Below are 21,567 nucleotides of genomic sequence, written 5' to 3'. Positions count from 1 at the left end.
GATTACGGGCCCAAGCCGGTGGCACCGCCACCCTGGTGCCTTTAGTTACACTAAAGGCACCGGGCTGGCGCTGCCACCGGCTTGGGCCCTCCATCGCTGCTTGCAGCTATATTTATTTATATATATATATATATATATATATATATATATATATATATATATATATATATATATATATATATATATATAAATAAAAAGCCGCCACCCCCGTTGCCTTTCGGGTTCCTGTGCACGACGGGCAATAACGTAACCCCGCTTTGACTGTCGAGAAGAAGTCTGCTTTAGAGCTTGCATCAGTGTGAGTCTTTCTGCTCCCCTCCAAACACACACAGAAAAGGGGGGGGCTGTCTGTGTGTGTGCCCTCCCTCCCTCCCCACATACACACACACACACACACAGAGAATGGCAGGGGGAACTCTGTCAGAGAGAGACAAAACCACATTCAAACCAAAATATCTGACTTTCTGTTGGTCGGAGCTAATGACTGTAAATGAGAAAGTTGTCCGGATCGATAAGCACAATTTACATACCGAGTTTTGTGACTGTAGGTAAAAATAACCCACCCACTTTAGTCAAAAGTATCTTGAAAGTAACACACTTCCTGCTGCCAGTTGGTGGCGCTATAACTTTGACTCACAATAGTCACATCCATGTGATCGCCCTCTTACAACAAACACACTGCTGAAGTTTCATCAAGATCAATAAATGTATGAAGACGTTATAACACATTGTGTTTTTCTTTTCTCGCCATAACTTCGTTTCCTCGCCACGGCCAAACCGTTCGAGATATCAAAAATCCGTCCGCAATTTACCGTCCTCAATGTCTTGACTTCATGCTGACCGAGTTTGGTGGCGATAGGATAATTTTTCTTGGACGAGTATATCAAATTCCAGGGGCATGCATTTTCATACAGCCCATAATAGCCGACTTCCTGTTGGACTGGCGTAAAACTTAGAGCACGAAAGTTGTTCGGCCCGATTAAATCTATATGTGTACCGAGTTTCATATTATTACATGCAAACGTGTTTGATATATGGACCAAGTTTTTCGGACCACGTTCAAGGGGGCGCTGTTGAGCTCTCCTGCCACGCCCGGGTACCAGCTTCAGCCCAGCCCTGATGGCCGCAGGTTCTGACCTGTGTGCAAAGTTTCAAGAGTTTTCGAGCACGTTAAGGGCCCCAAAAGTGCCCGAGAAGTCCCACACAGCAGAGAAAGGGTTAAAATAAAGCCCCCCTCCTCTCTCACACACACAGACACTGAAAGAGACTGGCAAAATTCCCATCAAATCACATTCAAACCAAAATATCTGACTTCCTGTTGGTCGGAGCTAATGACTGTAAATTAGAAAGTTGTCCGGCTCAGGGAGATAAATATAGATACCGATTTTTGTTACTGTAGGTAAAACTAATACCCCATTTTTGACTAAAGGTGGCGCTACTGAGCCCCTCCACCGCGCCCGTTTCTGAAACTTCACACATACCTAGTACCTAATAAATCTGATATGCATGTTGAGTTTCATGCAATTTGAAGCATGTTAAGAGCCTCAAATGCACCCAAAAAGAATATAACAGTTTAAAGCGTTGCCATGGCAACAGTATTTAAGATATCAATAATTCTTTCACAGGTCTACATCTGCCGTGTGTTTACATTATACACATAAAGTTTGAAGCAAATCGGGTAAAAATAAGAGGGTGAATTCAAAGCATTTTGAAAGTGACACACTTCCTGCTGCCAGTTGGTGGCGCTATAACTTTGACTCACAATAGTCACATCCATGTGATCGGCCTCTTACAACGAACACACTGCTGAAGTTTCATCAAGATCAATTAATGTATGAGGATGTTATAACACACTTCCTGTTTCCAATATTCGCCATAAATTCGTTTCCTCGCCACGGCCAAACCGTTCGAGATATCAAAAATCCCCTCGCAATTTTTCATCCTCCATGTCTTGACTTCATGCACACCGAGTTTCGTGGTGATTGGTTGAATCGTCTAGGAGGAGTATTTTAAATTCCATTGCATGTGTTTTTTAAACTACGCCAAATAGCCGACTTCCTGTTGGGCTGGGGTAAAAAGTCAGAGCACGAAGGATATATGAACCAATGAGATCTATAAGTGTACCGAGTTTCATATTATTACACGCAAGCGTGTTTGATTTATGGACCAAGTTTTCGGACTGCGTTCCAGGGGGCGCTGTCGAGCCCCCCTGCCACGCCCGGGTCCCAGCTTCAGTCCGGCTCTAATGGCCGCGGGTTCTGACATTTGTGCAAAGTTTCAAGAGTTTTTGAGCACGTTAAGGCCCCCAAAAGTGCCCAAAAGGTAGTAATATAATAATAAATATATATATAAATAAATATAGCTGCAAGCAGCGATTACGGGCCCAAGCCGGTGGCACCGCCACCCTGGTGCCTTTAGTTACACTAAAGGCACCGGGCTGGCGCTGCCACCGGCTTGGGCCCTCCATCGCTGCTTGCAGCTATATTTATTTATATATATATATATATATATATATATATATATATATATAAAAAGCCGCCACCCCGTTGCCTTTCGGGTTCCTGTGCACGACGGGCAATAACGTAACCCCGCTTTGACTGTCGAGAAGAAGTCTGCTTTAGAGCTTGTATCAGTGTGAGTCTTTCTGCTCCCCTCCAAACACACACAGAAAAGGGGGGGCTGTCTGTGTGTGTGCCCTCCCTCCCTCCCTCCCCACACACACACACACACACACACACACACACACACACACACAGAGAGAATGGCAGGGGGAACAAATCAGAGAGAGACAAAACCACATTCAAACCAAAATATCTGACTTCCTGTTGGTCGGAGCTAATGACTGTAAATGAGAAAGTTGTCCGGATCGATAAGCACAATATACAGACCGAGTTTTTTGACTGTAGGTAAAAATAACCCCCCCACTTTAGTCAAAAGTATCTTGAAAGTAACACACTTCCTGCTGCCAGTTGGTGGCGCTATAACTTTGACTCACAATAGTCACATCCATGTGATCGCCCTCTTACAAGAAACACACTGCTGAAGTTTCATCAAGATCAATAAATGTATGAAGACGTTATAACACATTGTGTTTTTCTTTTCTCGCCATAACTTCGTTTCCTCGCCATGGCCAAACCGTTCGAGATATCAAAAATCCGTCTGCAATTTAGCGTCCTCAATGTCTTTACTTCATGCTGACCGAGTTAGGTGGCGATAGGATAATTTTTCTTGGAGGAGTATATCAAATTCCAGGGGCATGCGTTTTCATACAACCCATAATAGCCGACTTCCTGTTGGACTGGCGTAAAACTTAGAGCACGAAAGTTGTTCGGCCCGATGATATCTAAATGTGTACCGAGTTTCATACTTATTCATGCAAGCGTGTTTGATATATGGACAAGTGTTCGAATCCCATTCCAGGGGGCGCTGTCGAGCCCGCATGCCACGCCCAGGTACCAGCTTCAACCCGGCCCTGATGGCCGTGGGTTCTGACCTGTATGCAAAGTTTGAAGAGTTTTTGAGCACGTCAAGGGCCCCATAAGTGCCCGAGAAGTCGCACACAGCAGAGAAAGGGTTAACATAAAGCCCCCCTCCTCTCTCACACAAACAGACACTGAGAGAGACTGGCAAAATTCTCAGATCTTCTCCCATTCAAACCAAAATATCTGACTTCCTGTTGGTCAGAGCTAATGACTGTAAATTAGAAAGTTGTCCGGATCGAAGAGAAGAATATACGTACCGAGTTTGGTTACTGTAGGTAAAACTAATACCCCATTTTTGACTAAAGGTGGCGCTACTGAGCCCCTTACCACGCCCGTTTCTGAAACTTCGCACATGTCTATTACACAATAAATGTGATATGCATGTTGAGTTTCATGCAATTTGAAGCATGTTAAGAGCCTCAAATGCATCCAAAAAGAATATAAAAGTTTAAAGCTTTGCCATGGCGACAGTATTAAAGATATCAATAATCCTTTCCCAGGTCTACATCTGTCGTGTGTTTACATTATACAGATGAAGTTTGAAGCAAATCGGGTAAAAATAAGAGGGTGAATTCAAAGCATTTTGAAAGTGACACACTTCCTGCTGCCAGTTGGTGGCGCTATAACTTTGACTCACAATAGTCACATCCATGTGATCAGCCTCTTACAGCGAACACACTGCTGAAGTTTCATCAAGATCAGTTAATGTATGAGGATGTTATAACACACTTCCTGTTTCCAATATTCGCCATAAATTTGTTTCCTCACCACGGCCAAACCGTTCGAGATATCAAAAATCCCCTCGCAATTTATCATCCTCCATGTCTTGACTTCATGCACACCGAGTTTCGTGGCGAGTGGTTGAATCGTCTAGGAGGAGTATTTTAAATTCCATTGAATGCGTTTTTCTAACTACCCCAAATAGCCGACTTCCTGTTGGGCTGGGGTAAAAAGTCAGAGCATGAAGTATATATGAACCGGTGAGATCTATAAGTGTACCGAGTTTCATATTATTTCATGCAAGCGTGTTTGATTTATGGACCAAGTTTTCGGACCCCGTTCCAGGGGGCGCTGTCGAGCCCCCCTGCCACGCCCGGGTACCAGCTTCAGTCCGGCTCTAATGGCCGCGGGTTCTGACATTTGTGCAAAGTTTCAAGAGTTTTTGAGCACGTTAAGGCCCCCAAAAGTGCCCAAAAGGTAGTAATATAATAATAATGAAGAATAATCCGAAGGAAAACAATAGGGCCTTCGCCTTTTCAAGGCTTGGGCCCTAAATATATATATATATAAATAAATATAGCTGCAAGCAGCGATTACGGGCCCAAGCCGGTGGCACCGCCACCCTGGTGCCTTTAGTTACACTAAAGGCACCGGGCTGGCGCTGCCACCGGCTTGGGCCCTCCATCGCTGCTTGCAGCTATATTTATTTATATATATATATATATATATATATATATATATATATATATATATATATATAAAAAGCCGCCACCCCCGTTGCCTTTCGGGTTCCTGTGCACGACGGGCAATAACGTAACCCCGCTTTGACTGTCGAGAAGAAGTCTGCTTTAGAGCTTGCATCAGTGTGAGTCTTTCTGCTCCCCTCCAAACACACACAGAAAAGGGGGGGGGGCTGTCTGTGTGTGTGCCCTCCCTCCCTCCCCACACACACACACACACACACACACACACACACACACACACACACACACACACACACACACACACACACAGAGAATGGCAGGGGGAACTCTGTCAGAGAGAGACAAAACCACATTCAAACCAAAATATCTGACTTCCTGTTGGTCGGAGCTAATGACTGTAAATGAGAAAGTTGTCCGGATCGATAAGCACAATTTACATACCGAGTTTTGTGACTGTAGGTAAAAATAACCCACCCACTTTAGTCAAAAGTATCTTGAAAGTAACACACTTCCTGCTGCCAGTTGGTGGCGCTATAACTTTGACTCACAATAGTCACATCCATGTGATCGCCCTCTTACAACAAACACACTGCTGAAGTTTCATCAAGATCAATAAATGTATGAAGACGTTATAACACAATGTGTTTTTCTTTTCTCGCCATAACTTCGTTTCCTCGCCACGGCCAAACCGTTCGAGATATCAAAAATCCGTCCGCAATTTACCGTCCTCAATGTCTTGACTTCATGCTGACCGAGTTTGGTGGCGATAGGATAATTTTTCTTGGACGAGTATATCAAATTCCAGGGGCATGCATTTTCATACAGCCCATAATAGCCGACTTCCTGTTGGACTGGCGTAAAACTTAGAGCACGAAAGTTGTTCGGCCCGATTAAATCTATATGTGTACCGAGTTTCATATTATTACATGCAAACGTGTTTGATATATGGACCAAGTTTTTCGGACCACGTTCAAGGGGGCGCTGTTGAGCTCCCCTGTCACGCCCGGGTACCAGCTTCAGCCCAGCCCTGATGGCCGCAGGTTCTGACCTGTGTGCAAAGTTTCAAGAGTTTTCGAGCACGTTAAGGGCCCCAAAAGTGCCCGAGAAGTCCCACACAGCAGAGAAAGGGTTAAAATAAAGCCCCCCTCCTCTCTCACACACACAGACACTGAGAGAGACTGGCAAAATTCCCATCAAATCACATTCAAACCAAAATATCTGACTTCCTGTTGGTCGGAGCTAATGACTGTAAATTAGAAAGTTGTCCGGCTCGGAGAGATAAATATAGATACCGATTTTTGTTACTGTAGGTAAAACTAATACCCCATTTTTGACTAAAGGTGGCGCTACTGAGCCCCTCCACCGCGCCCGTTTCTGAAACTTCACACATACCTAGTACCTAATAAATCTGATATGCATGTTGAGTTTCATGCAATTTGAAGCATGTTAAGAGCCTCAAATGCACCCAAAAAGAATATAACAGTTTAAAGCGTTGCCATGGCAACAGTATTTAAGATATCAATAATTCTTTCACAGGTCTACATCTGCCGTGTGTTTACATTATACACATAAAGTTTGAAGCAAATCGGGTAAAAATAAGAGGGTGAATTCAAAGCATTTTGAAAGTGACACACTTCCTGCTGCCAGTTGGTGGCGCTATAACTTTGACTCACAATAGTCACATCCATGTGATCGGCCTCTTACAGCGAACACACTGCTGAAGTTTCATCAAGATCAATTAATGTATGAGGATGTTATAACACACTTCCTGTTTCCAATATTCGCCATAAATTCGTTTCCTCGCCACGGCCAAACCGTTCGAGATATCAAAAATCCCCTCGCAATTTTTCATCCTCCATGTCTTGACTTCATGCACACCGAGTTTCGTGGTGATTGGTTGAATCGTCTAGGAGGAGTATTTTAAATTCCATTGCATGTGTTTTTTAAACTACGCCAAATAGCCGACTTCCTGTTGGGCTGGGGTAAAAAGTCAGAGCACGAAGGATATATGAACCGATGAGATCTATAAGTGTACCGAGTTTCATATTATTACACGCAAGCGTGTTTGATTTATGGACCAAGTTTTCGGACCGCGTTCCAGGGGGCGCTGTCGAGCCCCCCTGCCACGCCCGGGTCCCAGCTTCAGTCCGGCTCTAATGGCCGCGGGTTCTGACATTTGTGCAAAGTTTCAAGAGTTTTTGAGCACGTTAAGGCCCCCAAAAGTGCCCAAAAGGTAGTAATATAATAATAATAATAAATAATAAATAATAAAGAAGAATAATCCGAAGGAAAACAATAGGGCCTTCGCCTTTTCAAGGCTTGGGCCCTAATAAATAATAATAATAGTTAAGAAGAATAATCCGGAGGAAAACAATAGGGCCTTCGCCTTTTCAAGGCTTGGGCCCTAAATATAGCTGCAAGCAGCGATTACGGGCCCAAGCCGGTGGCACCGCCACCCTGGTGCCTTTAGTTACACTAAAGGCACCGGGCTGGCGCTGCCACCGGCTTGGGCCCTCCATCGCTGCTTGCAGCTATATTTATTTATATATATATATATATATATATATATATATATATATATATATATATATATATATATATATATATATATATATATATATATATATATAAAGCCGCCACCCCGTTGCCTTTCGGGTTCCTGTGCATGACGGGCAATAACGTAACCCCGCTTTGACTGTCGAGAAGAAGTCTGCTTTAGAGCTTGTATCAGTGTGAGTCTTTCTGCTCCCCTCCAAACACACACAGAAAAGGGGGGGGGGGCTGTCTGTGTGTGTGTGCCCTCCCTCCCTCCCCTCCCCCCCACTCCACACACACACACACACACACACACACACACAGAGAGAATGGCAGGGGGAACTATGTCAGAGAGAGACAAAACCACATTCAAACCAAAATATCTGACTTCCTGTTGGTCGGAGCTAATGACTGTAAATGAGAAAGTTGTCCGGATCGATAAGCACAATATACAGACCGAGTTTTGTGACTGTAGGTAAAAATAACCCACCCACTTTAGTCAAAAGTATCTTGAAAGTAACACACTTCCTGCTGCCAGTTGGTGGCGCTATAACTTTGACTCACAATAGTCACATCCATGTGATCGCCCTCTTACAACAAACACACTGCTGAAGTTTCATCCAGATCAATTAATGTATGAAGACGTTATAACACATTGTGTTTTTCTTTTCTCGCCATAACTTCGTTTCCTCGCCACGGCCAAACCGTTCGAGATATCAAAGATCCGTCCGCAATTTAGCGTCCTCAATGTCTTGACTTCATGTTGACCGAGTTTGGTGGCGATAGGATAATTTTTCTTGGAGGAGTATATCAAATTCCAGGGGCATGCATTTTCATACAGCCCATAATAGCCGACTTCCTGTTGGACTGGTGTAAAACTTAGAGCACGAAAGTTGTTCGGCCCGATTAAATCTATATGTGTACCGAGTTTCATATTATTACATGCAAACGTGTTTGATATATGGACCAAGTTTTTCGGACCACGTTCAAGGGGGCGCTGTTGAGCTCCCCTGCCACGCCCGGGTACAAGCTTCAGCCCAGCCCTGATGGCCGCAGGTTCTGACCTGTGTGCAAAGTTTCAAGAGTTTTCGAGCACGTTAAGGGCCCCAAAAGTGCCCGAGAAGTCCCACACAGCAGAGAAAGGGTTAAAATAAAGCCCCCCTCCTCTCTCACACACACAGACACTGAGAGAGACTGGCAAAATTCCCATCAAATCACATTCAAACCAAAATATCTGACTTCCTGTTGGTCGGAGCTAATGACTGTAAATTAGAAAGTTGTCCGGCTCGGGGAGATAAATATAAATACCGATTTTTGTTACTGTAGGTAAAACTAATACCCCATTTTTGACTAAAGGTGGCGCTACTGAGCCCCTCCACCGCGCCCGTTTCTGAAACTTCACACATGCCTAGTACCTAATAAATCTGATGTGCATGTTGAGTTTCATGCAATTTGAAGCATGTTAAGAGCCTCAAATGCACCCAAAAAGAATATAAAAGTTTAAAGCATTGCCATGGCAACAGTATTTAAGATATCAATAATTCTTTCACAGGTCTACATCTGCCGTGTGTTTACATTATACACATAAAGTTTGAAGCAAATCGGGTAAAAATAAGAGGGTGAATTCAAAGCATTTTGAAAGTGACACACTTCCTGCTGCCAGTTGGTGGCGCTATAACTTTGACTCACAATAGTCACATCCATGTGATCGGCCTCTTACAGCGAACACACTGCTGAAGTTTCATCAAGATCAATTAATGTATGCAGAAGTTATAACACACTTCCTGTTTCCAATATTCGCCATAAATTCGTTTCCTCGCCACGGCCAAACCGTTCGAGATATCAAAAATCCCCTGGCAATTTTTCATCCTCCATGTCTTGACTTCATGCACACCGAGTTTCGTGGTGATTGGTTGAATCGTCTAGGAGGAGTATTTTAAATTCCATTGCATGTGTTTTTTAAACTACGCCAAATAGCCGACTTCCTGTTGGGCTGGGGTAAAAAGTCAGAGCACGAAGGATATATGAACCGATGAGATCTATAAGTGTACCGAGTTTCATATTATTCCACGCAAGCGTGTTTGATTTATGGACCAAGTTTTCGGACCCCGTTCCAGGGGGCGCTGTCGAGCCCCCCTGCCACGCCCGGGTACCAGCTTCAGTCCGGCTCTAATGGCCGCGGGTTCTGACATTTGTGCAAAGTTTCAAGAGTTTTTGAGCATGTTAAGAGACCCAAAAGTGCCCGAATAGTCGTAAGAAAAATAATAATAAATATAGCTGCAAGCAGCGATTACGGGCCCAAGCCGGTGGCACCGCCACCCTGGTGCCTTTAGTTACACTAAAGGCACCGGGCTGGCGCTGCCACCGGCTTGGGCCCTCCATCGCTGCTTGCAGCTATATTTATTTATATATATATATATATATATATATATATATATAAAAAGCCGCCACCCCCGTTGCCTTTCGGGTTCCTGTTCACGACGGGCAATAACGTAACCCCGCTTTGACTGTCGAGAAGAAGTCTGCTTTAGAGCTTGTATCAGTGTGAGTCTTTCTGCTCCCCTCCAAACACACACAGAAAAGGGGGGGGGGGGCTGTCTGTGTGTGTGCCCTCTCTCCCTCCCCTCCCCCCCACTCCACACACACACACACACACACACACACACACACACACACACACAGAGAATGGCAGGGGGAACTCTGTCAGAGAGAGACAAAACCACATTCAAACCAAAATATCTGACTTCCTGTTGGTCGGAGCTAATGACTGTAAATGAGAAAGTTGTCCGGATCGATAAGCACAATATACAGACCGAGTTTTGTGACTGTAGGTAAAAATAACCCACCCACTTTAGTCAAAAGTATCTTGAAAGTAACACACTTCCTGCTGCCAGTTGGTGGCGCTATAACTTTGACTCACAATAGTCACATCCATGTGATCGCCCTCTTACAACAAACACACTGCTGAAGTTTCATCCAGATCAATTAATGTATGAAGACGTTATAACACATTGTGTTTTTCTTTTCTCGCCATAACTTCGTTTCCTCGCCACGGCTAAACCGTTCGAGATATCAAAAATCCGTCCGCAATTTAGCGTCCTCAATGTCTTGACTTCATGCTGACCGAGTTTGGTGGCGATAGGATAATTTTTCTTGGAGGAGTATATCAAATTCCAGGGGCATGCATTTTCATACAGCCCATAATAGCCGACTTCCTGTTGGACTGGCGTAAAACTTAGAGCACGAAAGTTGTTCGGCCCCGATTAAATCTATATGTGTACCGAGTTTCATATTATTACATGCAAACGTGTTTGATATATGGACCAAGTTTTTCGGACCACGTTCAAGGGGGCGCTGTTGAGCTCCCCTGCCACGCCCGGGTACCAGCTTCAGCCCAGCCCTGATGGCCGCAGGTTCTGACCTGTGTGCAAAGTTTCAAGAGTTTTCGAGCACGTTAAGGGCCCCAAAAGTGCCCGAGAAGTCCCACACAGCAGAGAAAGGGTTAAAATAAAGCCCCCCTCCTCTCTCACACACACAGACACTGAGAGAGACTGGCAAAATTCCCATCAAATCACATTCAAACCAAAATATCTGACTTCCTGTTGGTCGGAGCTAATGACTGTAAATTAGAAAGTTGTCCGGCTCGGGGAGATAAATATAAATACCGATTTTTGTTACTGTAGGTAAAACTAATACCCCATTTTTGACTAAAGGTGGCGCTACTGAGCCCCTCCACCGCGCCCGTTTCTGAAACTTCACACATGCCTAGTACCTAATAAATCTGATATGCATGTTGAGTTTCATGCAATTTGAAGCATGTTAAGAGCCTCAAATGCACCCAAAAAGAATATAAAAGTTTAAAGCGTTGCCATGGCAACAGTATTTAAGATATCAATAATTCTTTCACAGGTCTACATCTGCCGTGTGTTTACATTATACACATAAAGTTTGAAGCAAATCGGGTAAAAATAAGAGGGTGAATTCAAAGCATTTTGAAAGTGACACACTTCCTGCTGCCAGTTGGTGGCGCTATAACTTTGACTCACAATAGTCACATCCATGTGATCGGCCTCTTACAGCGAACACACTGCTGAAGTTTCATCAAGATCAGTTAATGTATGAGGATGTTATAACACACTTCCTGTTTCCAATATTCGCCATAAATTCGTTTCCTCGCCACGGCCAAACCGTTCGAGATATCAAAAATCCCCTGGCAATTTTTCATCCTCCATGTCTTGACTTCATGCACACCGAGTTTCGTGGTGATTGGTTAAATCGTCTAGGAGGAGTATTTTAAATTCCATTGCATGTGTTTTTTAAACTACGCCAAATAGCCGACTTCCTGTTGGGCTGGGGTAAAAAGTCAGAGCACGAAGGATATATGAACCGATGAGATCTATAAGTGTACCGAGTTTCATATTATTCCACGCAAGCGTGTTTGATTTATGGACCAAGTTTTCGGACCGCGTTCCAGGGGGCGCTGTCGAGCCCTCCTGCCACGCCCGGGTACCAGCTTCAGTCCAGCTCTAATGGCCGCGGGTTCTGACATTTGTGCAAAGTTTCAAGAGTTTTTGAGCACGTTAAGGCCCCCAAAAGTGCCCAAAAGGTAGTAATATAATAATAATAATAATAAAATATAGCTGCAAGCAGCGATTACGGGCCCAAGCCGGTGGCACCGCCACCCCGGTGCCTTTAGTTGCACTAAAGGCACGAGGTGGCGGTGCCACCGGCTTGGGCCCTCCATCGCTGCTTGCAGCTATATTTATTTATTTATATATATATATATATATATATATATAACCGCCAGCCCGGTGCCTTTAGGGTTCCTGTGCACGACGGGCAATAACGTAACTCCGCTTTGACTGTCGAGAAGAAGTCTGCTTTAGAGCTTGCATCAGTGTGGGTTTTGCAAAAGTGCGCATCGAGGGCACATATCAACCACAAAGTATGCGTGAGCACCCTTCTGAAACCTAAAATGAAAAATTAGACACCCTACAGTCTCATGGACTTAACGGACACATGAAATCAGCAGCCATTGTAAGTACACAACACCTAAAATTCCTATGAAGAGTGGTATATATATTCATTGAAATTACTGTACTTTAAAACACTTGTTTAAAAGAAAAAACACATGTATACATAGTATAAAACACTAGATGGCACAATATACCTATTTTTAATAGAGTCTTTATGCCCCCCTCCCCACACACACAGACAGGGGGGGCTGTCTGTGTGTGTGCCCTGCCTCCCCTCCCCACACACACACACACACACACACACACACACAGAATGGCAGGAGGAACTCTGTCAGAGAGAGGCAGAGAGAGACAAAACCACATTCAAACCAAAATATCTGACTTCCTGTTGGTCGGAGCTAATGACTGTAAATTAGAAAGTTGTCCGGCTCGATGTGCACAATATACATACCAAGTTTTGTGACTGTAGGTAAAACTAACCCCCCCACTTTTGTCAAAAGTAACACACTTCCTGCTGCCAGTTGGTGGCGCTATAACTTTGACTCACATTAGTTATATCCATGTGATCGGCCTCTTACAACAAACACGCTACTGAAGTTTCATCAAGATCAATTAATGTATGAAGACGTTATAACACATCGAGTTTCTCTTTTCTCGCCATAATTTCGTTTCCTCGCCACAGCCAAACCGTTCGAGATATCAAAAATCCGTCCGCAATTTAGTATCCTCAATGTCTTGACTTCATGTTGACCTAGTTTGGTGGCGATAGGATAATTTTTCTAGGAGGAGTATATAAAATTCCAGGGACATGCGTTTTCATACAACCCATAATAGCCGACTTCCTGTTGGACTGGCGTAAAACTTAGAGCACGAAAGTTGTTTGGCCCGATGAGATCTATATGTGTACCGAGTTTCATATTATTACATGCAAGCGTGTTTGATATATGGACCAAGTTTTCGGACTCCGTTAAAGGGGGCGCTGTCGAGCCCCCCTGCCACGCCCGGGTACCAGCTTCAGCCCGGCCCTGATGGCCGCGGGTTCTGACCTGTGTGCAAAGTTTCAAGAGTTTTCGAGCACGTTAAGGGCCCCAAAAGTGCCCGAGAAGTCGCACACAGCAGAGAAAGGGTTAAAATAAAGCCCCCCTCCTCATACACACACAGACACTGAGAGAGACTGGCAAAATTCTGAGATGTTCTCCCATTCAAACAAAAATATTTGACTTCCTGTTGGTCGGAGCTAATGAGTGTAAATTAGAAAGTTGTCCGGATCGAAGAGAAGAATATACGTACCGAGTTTGGTTACTGTAGGTAAAAATAATACCCCATTTTTGACTAAAGGTGGCGCTACTGAGCCCCTTACCACGCCCGTTTCTGAAACTTTGCACAAGTGTACTAGGCAATACATGTAATGTGTCTGTCGAGTTTCATGCAATTTCAAGTATGCTAAGAGTCTCAAAAACATCAAAAAAGAATATTAAAGTTTGATGCGTTGCCATGGCAACAGTATTTAAGATATCAATAATCCTTTCTCAGGTCTACATCTGCCGTGTGTTTACATTATACAGATGAAGTTTGAAGCAAATCGGGTAAAAATAAGAGGGTGATTTCAAAGCATTTTGAAAGTGACACACTTCCTGCTGCCAGTTGGTGGCGCTATAACTTTGACTCACAATAGTCACATCCATGTGATCGGCCTCTTACAGCGAACACACTGCTGACGTTTCATCAAGATCAGTTAATGTATGAGGATGTTATAACACACTTCCTGTTTCCAATATTCGCCATAAATTCGTTTCCTCGCCACGGCCAAACCGTTCGAGATATCAGAAATCCCCTCGCAATTTATCATCCTCCATGTCTTGACTTCATGCACACCGAGTTTCGTGGCGATTGGTTGAATCGTCTAGGAGGAGTATTTTAAATTCCATTGAATGCGTTTTTCTAACTACCCCAAATAGCCGACTTCCTGTTGGGCTGGGGTAAAAAGTAAAAGCATGAAGGATATATGAACCGATGAGATCTATATGTATACTGATTTTCATATTATTCCATGCAAGCGTGTTTGATTTATGGACCAAGTTTTCGGACCGCGTTCCAGGGGGCGCTGTCGAGCCCCCCTGCCACGCCCGGGTACCAGCTTCAGCCCGGCCCTAATGGCCGCGGGTTCTGACCCGTGTGCAAAATTTCAAGAGTTTTTGAGCATGTTAAGAGACCCAAAAGTGCCCGAATAGTCGTAAGAAAAATAATAATAATAATAATAATAATCCGAAGGAAAACAATAGGGCCTTCGCCCTTTCAGGGCTTGGGCCCTAAATATATATAAATAAATAAATATAGCTGCAAGCAGCGATTACGGGCCCAAGCCGGTGGCACCGCCACCCTGGTGCCTTTAGTTACACTAAAGGCACCGGGCTGGCGCTGCCACCGGCTTGGGCCCTCCATCGCTGCTTGCAGCTATATTTATTTATTTATATATATATATATATATATATATATATATATATATATATATATATATATATATATATATATAAAAAAAGCCGCCACCCCCGTTGCCTTTCGGGTTTCTGTGCACGACGGGCAATAACGTAACCCCGCTTTGACTGTCGAGAAGAAGTCTGCTTTAGAGCTTGCATCAGTGTGAGTCTTTCTGCTCCCCTCCAAACACACACAGAAAAGGGGGGGGGCTGTCTGTGTGTGTGCCCTCCCTCCCTCCCCACACACACACACACACACACACACACATAGAGAATGGCAGGGGGAACTCTGTCAGAGAGAGACAAAACCACATTCAAACCAAAATATCTGACTTCCTGTTGGTCGGAGCTAATGACTGTAAATGAGAAAGTTGTCCGGATCGATAAGCACAATATACAGACCGAGTTTTGTGACTGTAGGTAAAAATAACCCCCCCACTTTAGTAAAAAGTATCTTGAAAGTAACACACTTCCTGCTGCCAGTTGGTGGCGCTATAACTTTGACTCACAATAGTCACATCCATGTGATTGCCCTCTTACAACAAACACACTGCTGAAGTTTCATCAAGATCAATAAATGTATGAAGACGTTATAACACATTGGGCCCTATCTTGCACCCAGCGCAATTGACTTTGAACACCGACGCATGTATCATTCCTATTTTGCACCCGCGCACAGCGGACTTTTCCCTCCACAGACGCACGTCGGTAAATTAGGGAATGAACTTGCGCTCGCGGGGGAGGTTCAGCGCAAAGAGAAGGCGTGTTCCGGCGCAAAACTTCCATGGTGCTATTTTCCAGTTTTAGAAAGCAATTGCGCCATTGATCAGGAAAAAAACAGTCTAAAGACAGTGGCGCGTTGCGCGTTAGTGATATGGTATTTTAAGGGCGCGTGCTTGGCCATAATGTTAACGCGCATCCACTTTGATTCTCTAATATAAACAGATGCAGCAGTTTTCATTTTTGCAAATCATACATTATTACAAGGAAAAATATTAACACACGAGGGAAATCATTGTTGTGTCCGTGAAGATGTGAAAAAGATCTATCTAGATAAAAAAAAAAAAAAAATCTAGATTAGGCTACACATTTACCCAAATTATACGCCTGTTTAACCGAACCTAATCTGGGTGGGTTTCTCCCATCATCCCCAATGTCACTTCTCTGTGTTTTACAGCCCTGACGAGAACGTCGGTTTCCTCGGCTGTGAACTGCTCCTGGCGTGCGCCGACAAATCCGCCGTTATAATAGCGATCTGCCATGAAACAAGCGCGCCGGCTCTTAAAGGGAATGTGAGATGGCGCTCTGATTGGTTTATTTCACGTTACGCCCAAACCACACCTATGAATAATGAAGCTACTTCAGACCAACCCCTTTTACATTTGCGTCGGGCGCAAGAGTCATTTATCCCGCTGGGAAAATAGCAACAGCGCCGGGATCCGCCCACAAAGTTACTTGCGCTTTGCACTTTGACACTTGCGTTTCAGATCGTTAAAATAGGGCCCATTGTGTTTTTCTTTTCTCGCCATAACTTCGTTTCCTCGCCACGGCCAAACCGTTCGAGATATCAAAAATCCGTCCGCAATTTAGCGTCCTCAATGTCTTGACTTCATGCTGACCGAGTTTGGTGGCGATAGGATAATTTTTCTTGGACGAGTATATCAAATTCCAGGGGCATGCATTTTCATACAGCCCATAATAGCCGACTTCCTGTTGGACTGGCGTAAAACTTAGAGCACGAAAGTTGTTCGGCCCAATGAGATCTATATGTGTACCGAGTTTCATATTATTACATGCAAACGTGTTTGATATATGGACCAAGTTTTTCGGACCACGTTCAAGGGGGCGCTGTTGAGCTCCCCTGCCACGCCCGGGTACCAGCTTCAGCCCAGCCCTGATGGCCGCAGGTTCTGACCTGTGTGCAAAGTTTCAAGAGTTTTCGAGCACGTTAAGGTCCCCAAAAGTGCCCGAGAAGTCCCACACAGCAGAGAAAGGGTTAAAATAAAGCCCCCCTCCTCTCTCACACACACAGACACTGAGAGAGACTGGCAAAATTCCCATCAAATCACATTCAAACCAAAATATCTGACTTCCTGTTGGTCGGAGCTAATGACTGTAAATTAGAAAGTTGTCCGGCTCGGGGAGATAAATATAAATACCGATTTTTGTAACTGTAGGTAAAACTAATACCCCATTTTTGACTAAAGGTGGCGCTACTGAGCCCCTCCACCGCGCCCGTTTCTGAAACTTCACACATACCTAGTACCTAATAAATCTGATATGCATGTTGAGTTTCATGCAATTTGAAGCATGTTAAGAGCCTCAAATGCACCCAAAAAGAATATAAAAGTTTAAAGCGTTGCCATGACAACAGTATTTAAGATATCAATAATTCTTTCACAGGTCTACATCTGCCTTGTGTTTACATTATACACATAAAGTTTGAAGCAAATCGGGTAAAAATAAGAGGGTGAATTCAAAGCATTTTGAAAGTAACACACTTCCTGCTGCCAGTTGGTGGCGCTATAACTTTGACTCACAATAGTCACATCCATGTGATCGGCCTCTTACAACGAACACACTGCTGAAGTTTCATCAAGATCAATTAATGTATGAGGATGTTATAACACACTTCCTGTTTCCAATATTCGCCATAAATTCGTTTCCTCGCCACGGCCAAACCGCTCGAGATATCAAAAATCCCCTGGCAATTTTTCATCCTCCATGTCTTGACTTCATGCACACCAAGTTTCGTGGTGATTGGTTGAATCGTCTAGGAGGAGTATTTTAAATTCCATTGCATGTGTTTTTTAAACTACGCCAAATAGCCGACTTCCTGTTGGGCTGGGGTAAAAAGTCAGAGCATGAAGGATATATGAACCGATGAGATCTATAAGTGTACCGAGTTTCATATTATTCCACGCAAGCGTGTTTGATTTATGGACCAAGTTTTCGGACCGCGTTCCAGGGGGCGCTGTCGAGCCCCCCTGCCACGCCCGGGTACCAGCTTCAGTCCGGCTCTAATGGCCGCGGGTTCTGACATTTGTGCAAAGTTTCAAGAGTTTTTGAGCACGTTAAGGCCCCCAAAAGTGCCCGAATAGTCGTAAGAAAAATAATAATAATAATAATAATAATAATAATAATAATAATAATAATAATAATCCGAAGGAAAACAATAGGGCCTTCGCCTTTTCAAGGCTTGGGCCCTAATAATAATAATAATAATAATAATAATAATAATAATCCGAAGGAAAACAATAGGGCCTTCGCCTTTTCAAGGCTTGGGCCCTAATAATAAATAATAAAATATATATATATATATATATATATATATATATATATATATATATAAATAAATATAGCTGCAAGCAGCGATTACGGGCCCAAGCCGGTGGCACCGCCACCCTGGTGCCTTTAGTTACACTAAAGGCACCGGGCTGGCGCTGCCACCGGCTTGGGCCCTCCATCGCTGCTTGCAGCTATATTTATTTATATATATATATATATATATATATATATATATATATATATATATATATATATATATATATATATATATATATATATATAAAAAGCCGCCACCCCCGTTGCCTTTCGGGTTCCTGTGCACGACGGGCAATAACGTAACCCCGCTTTGACTGTCGAGAAGAAGTCTGCTTTAGAGCTTGTATCAGTGTGAGTCTTTCTGCTCCCCTACAAACACACACAGAAAAGGGGGGGGGGGGGCTGTCTGTGTGTGTGCCCTCCCTCCTTCCCCCCCCCTCCTCCTCCAGTATCTCACTGGACTAACACACACACACACACACACAGAGAGAGAATGGCAGGGGGAACTCTGTCAGAGAGAGACAAAACCACATTCAAACCAAAATATCTGACTTCCTGTTGGTCGGAGCTAATGACTGTAAATGAGAAAGATGTCCGGATCGATAAGCACAATATACAGACCGAGTTTTGTGACTGTAGGTAAAAATAACCCCCCCACTTTAGTCAAAAGTATCTTGAAAGTAACACACTTCCTGCTGTCAGTTGGTGGCGCTATAACTTTGACTCACAATAGCCACATCCATGTGATAGCCCTCTTACAACAAACACACTGCTGAAGTTTCATCAAGATCAATAAATGTATGAAGACGTTATAACACATTGTGTTTTTCTTTTCTCGCCATAACTTTGTTTCCTCGCCACGGCCAAACCGTTCGAGATATCAAAAATCCGTCCGCAATTTAGCGTCCTCAATGTCTTTACTTCATGCTGACTGAGTTTGGTGGCGATAGGATAATTTTTCTTGGAGGAGTATATCAAATTCCAGGGGCATGCGTTTTCATACAACCCATAATAGCCGACTTCCTGTTGGACTGGCGTAAAACTTAGAGCACGAAAGTTGTTCGGCCCGATGATATCTAAATGTGTACCGAGTTTCATATTATTACATGCAAACGTGTTTGATATATGGACCAAGTTTTTCGGACCACGTTCAAGGGGGCGCTGTTGAGCTCCCCTGCCACGCCCGGGTACCAGCTTCAGTCCGGCTCTAATGGCCGCAGGTTCTGACCTGTGTGCAAAGTTTCAAGAGTTTTCGAGCACGTTAAGGGCCCCAAAAGTGCCCGAGAAGTCCCACACAGCAGAGAAAGGGTTAAAATAAAGCCCCCCTCCTCTCTCACACACACAGACACTGAGAGAGACTGGCAAAATTCCCATCAAATCACATTCAAACCAAAATATCTGACTTCCTGTTGGTCGGAGCCAATGACTGTAAATTAGAAAGTTGTCCGGCTCGGGGAGATAAATATAAATACCGATTTTTGTTACTGTAGGTAAAACTAATACCCCATTTTTGACTAAAGGTGGCGCTACTGAGCCCCTCCACCGCGCCCGTTTCTGAAACTTCACACATGCCTAGTACCTAATAAATCTGATATGCATGTTGAGTTTCATGCAATTTGAAGCATGTTAAGAGCCTCAAATGCACCCAAAAAGAATATTAAAGTTTGATGCGTTGCCATGGCAACAGTATTTAAGATATCAATAATCCTTTCACAGGTCTACATCTGCCGTGTGTTTACATTATACAGATGAAGTTTGAAGCAAATCGGGTAAAAATAAGAGGGTGATTTCAAAGCATTTTGAAAGTGACACACTTCCTGCTGCCAGTTGGTGGCGCTATAACTTTGACTCACAATAGTCACATCCATGTGATCGGCCTCTTACAGCGAACACACTGCTGAAGTTTCATCAAGATCAATTAATGCATGAGGATGTTATAACACACTTCCTGTTTCCAATATTCGCCATAAATTCGTTTCCTCGCCACGGCCAAACCGTTCGAGATATCAAAAATCCCCTCGCAATTTAGCATCCTCCATGTCTTGACTTCATGCACACCGAGTTTCGTGGTGATTGGTTGAATTTTCTAGGAGGAGTATTTTAAATTCCATTGCATGTGTTTTTTAAACTACGCCAAATAGCCGACTTCCTGTTGGGCTGGGGTAAAAAGTCAGAGCACGAAGGATATATGAACCGATGAGATCTATAAGTGTACCGAGTTTCATATTATTACACGCAAGCGTGTTTGATTTATGGACCAAGTTTTCGGACCGCGTTCCAGGGGGCGCTGTCGAGCCCCCCTGCCACGCCCGGGTCCCAGCTTCAGTCCGGCTCTAATGGCCGCGGGTTCTGACATTTGTGCAAAGTTTCAAGAGTTTTTGAGCACGTTAAGGCCCCCAAAAGTGCCCAAAAGGTAGTAATATAATAATAAATATAGCTGCAAGCAGCGATTACGGGCCCAAGCCGGTGGCACCGCCACCCTGGTGCCTTTAGTTACACTAAAGGCACCGGGCTGGCGCTGCCACCGGCTTGGGCCCTCCATCGCTGCTTGCAGCTATATTTATTTATATATATATATATATATATATATATATATATATATATATATATATATATATATATATATAAAAAGCCGCCACCCCCGTTGCCTTTCGGGTTCCTGTGCACGACGGGCAATAACGTAACCCCGCTTTGACTGTCGAGAAGAAGTCTGCTTTAGAGCTTGTATCAGTGTGAGTCTTTCTGCTCCCCTACAAACACACACAGAAAAGGGGGGGGGGGCTGTCTGTGTGTGTGCCCCCCCTCCTCCCCCCCCCCCCCCCCCTCCTCCTCCAGTATCTCACTGGACTAACACACACACACACACACACAGAGAGAATGGCAGGGGAACTCTGTCAGAGAGAGACAAAACCACATTCAAACCAAAATATCTGACTTCCTGTTGGTCGGAGCTAATGACTGTAAATGAGAAAGATGTCCGGATCGATAAGCACAATATACAGACCGAGTTTTGTGACTGTAGGTAAAAATAACCCCCCCACTTTAGTCAAAAGTATCTTGAAAGTAACACACTTCCTGCTGCCAGTTGGTGGCGCTATAACTTTGACTCACAATAGCCACATCCATGTGATCGCCCTCTTACAACAAACACACTGCTGAAGTTTCATCAAGATCAATAAATGTATGAAGACGTTATAACACATTGTGTTTTTCTTTTCTCGCCATAACTTTGTTTCCTCGCCACGGCCAAACCGTTCGAGATATCAAAAATCCGTCCGCAATTTAGCGTCCTCAATGTCTTTACTTCATGCTGACTGAGTTTGGTGGCGATAGGATAATTTTTCTTGGA

The 21,567-nt window shown here is 44.0% G+C and overlaps 1 protein-coding gene across 1 annotated transcript in view; it reads right to left on the bottom strand.

Annotated features, from left to right (window-relative positions):
* The window catches only part of slc35f1 (solute carrier family 35 member F1), a 131,617-nt gene that overhangs the window by 64,615 nt on the left and 45,435 nt on the right, over positions 1-21,567 (bottom strand). The gene's annotated exons all lie outside the window — the stretch shown is intronic.

This window comes from Phoxinus phoxinus (genome assembly GCF_949152265.1).
Source record: "Phoxinus phoxinus genome assembly, chromosome: 16".
Taxonomy (NCBI): domain Eukaryota; kingdom Metazoa; phylum Chordata; class Actinopteri; order Cypriniformes; family Leuciscidae; genus Phoxinus; species Phoxinus phoxinus.
This window is presented reverse-complemented; position numbering and strand designations above follow the sequence as displayed.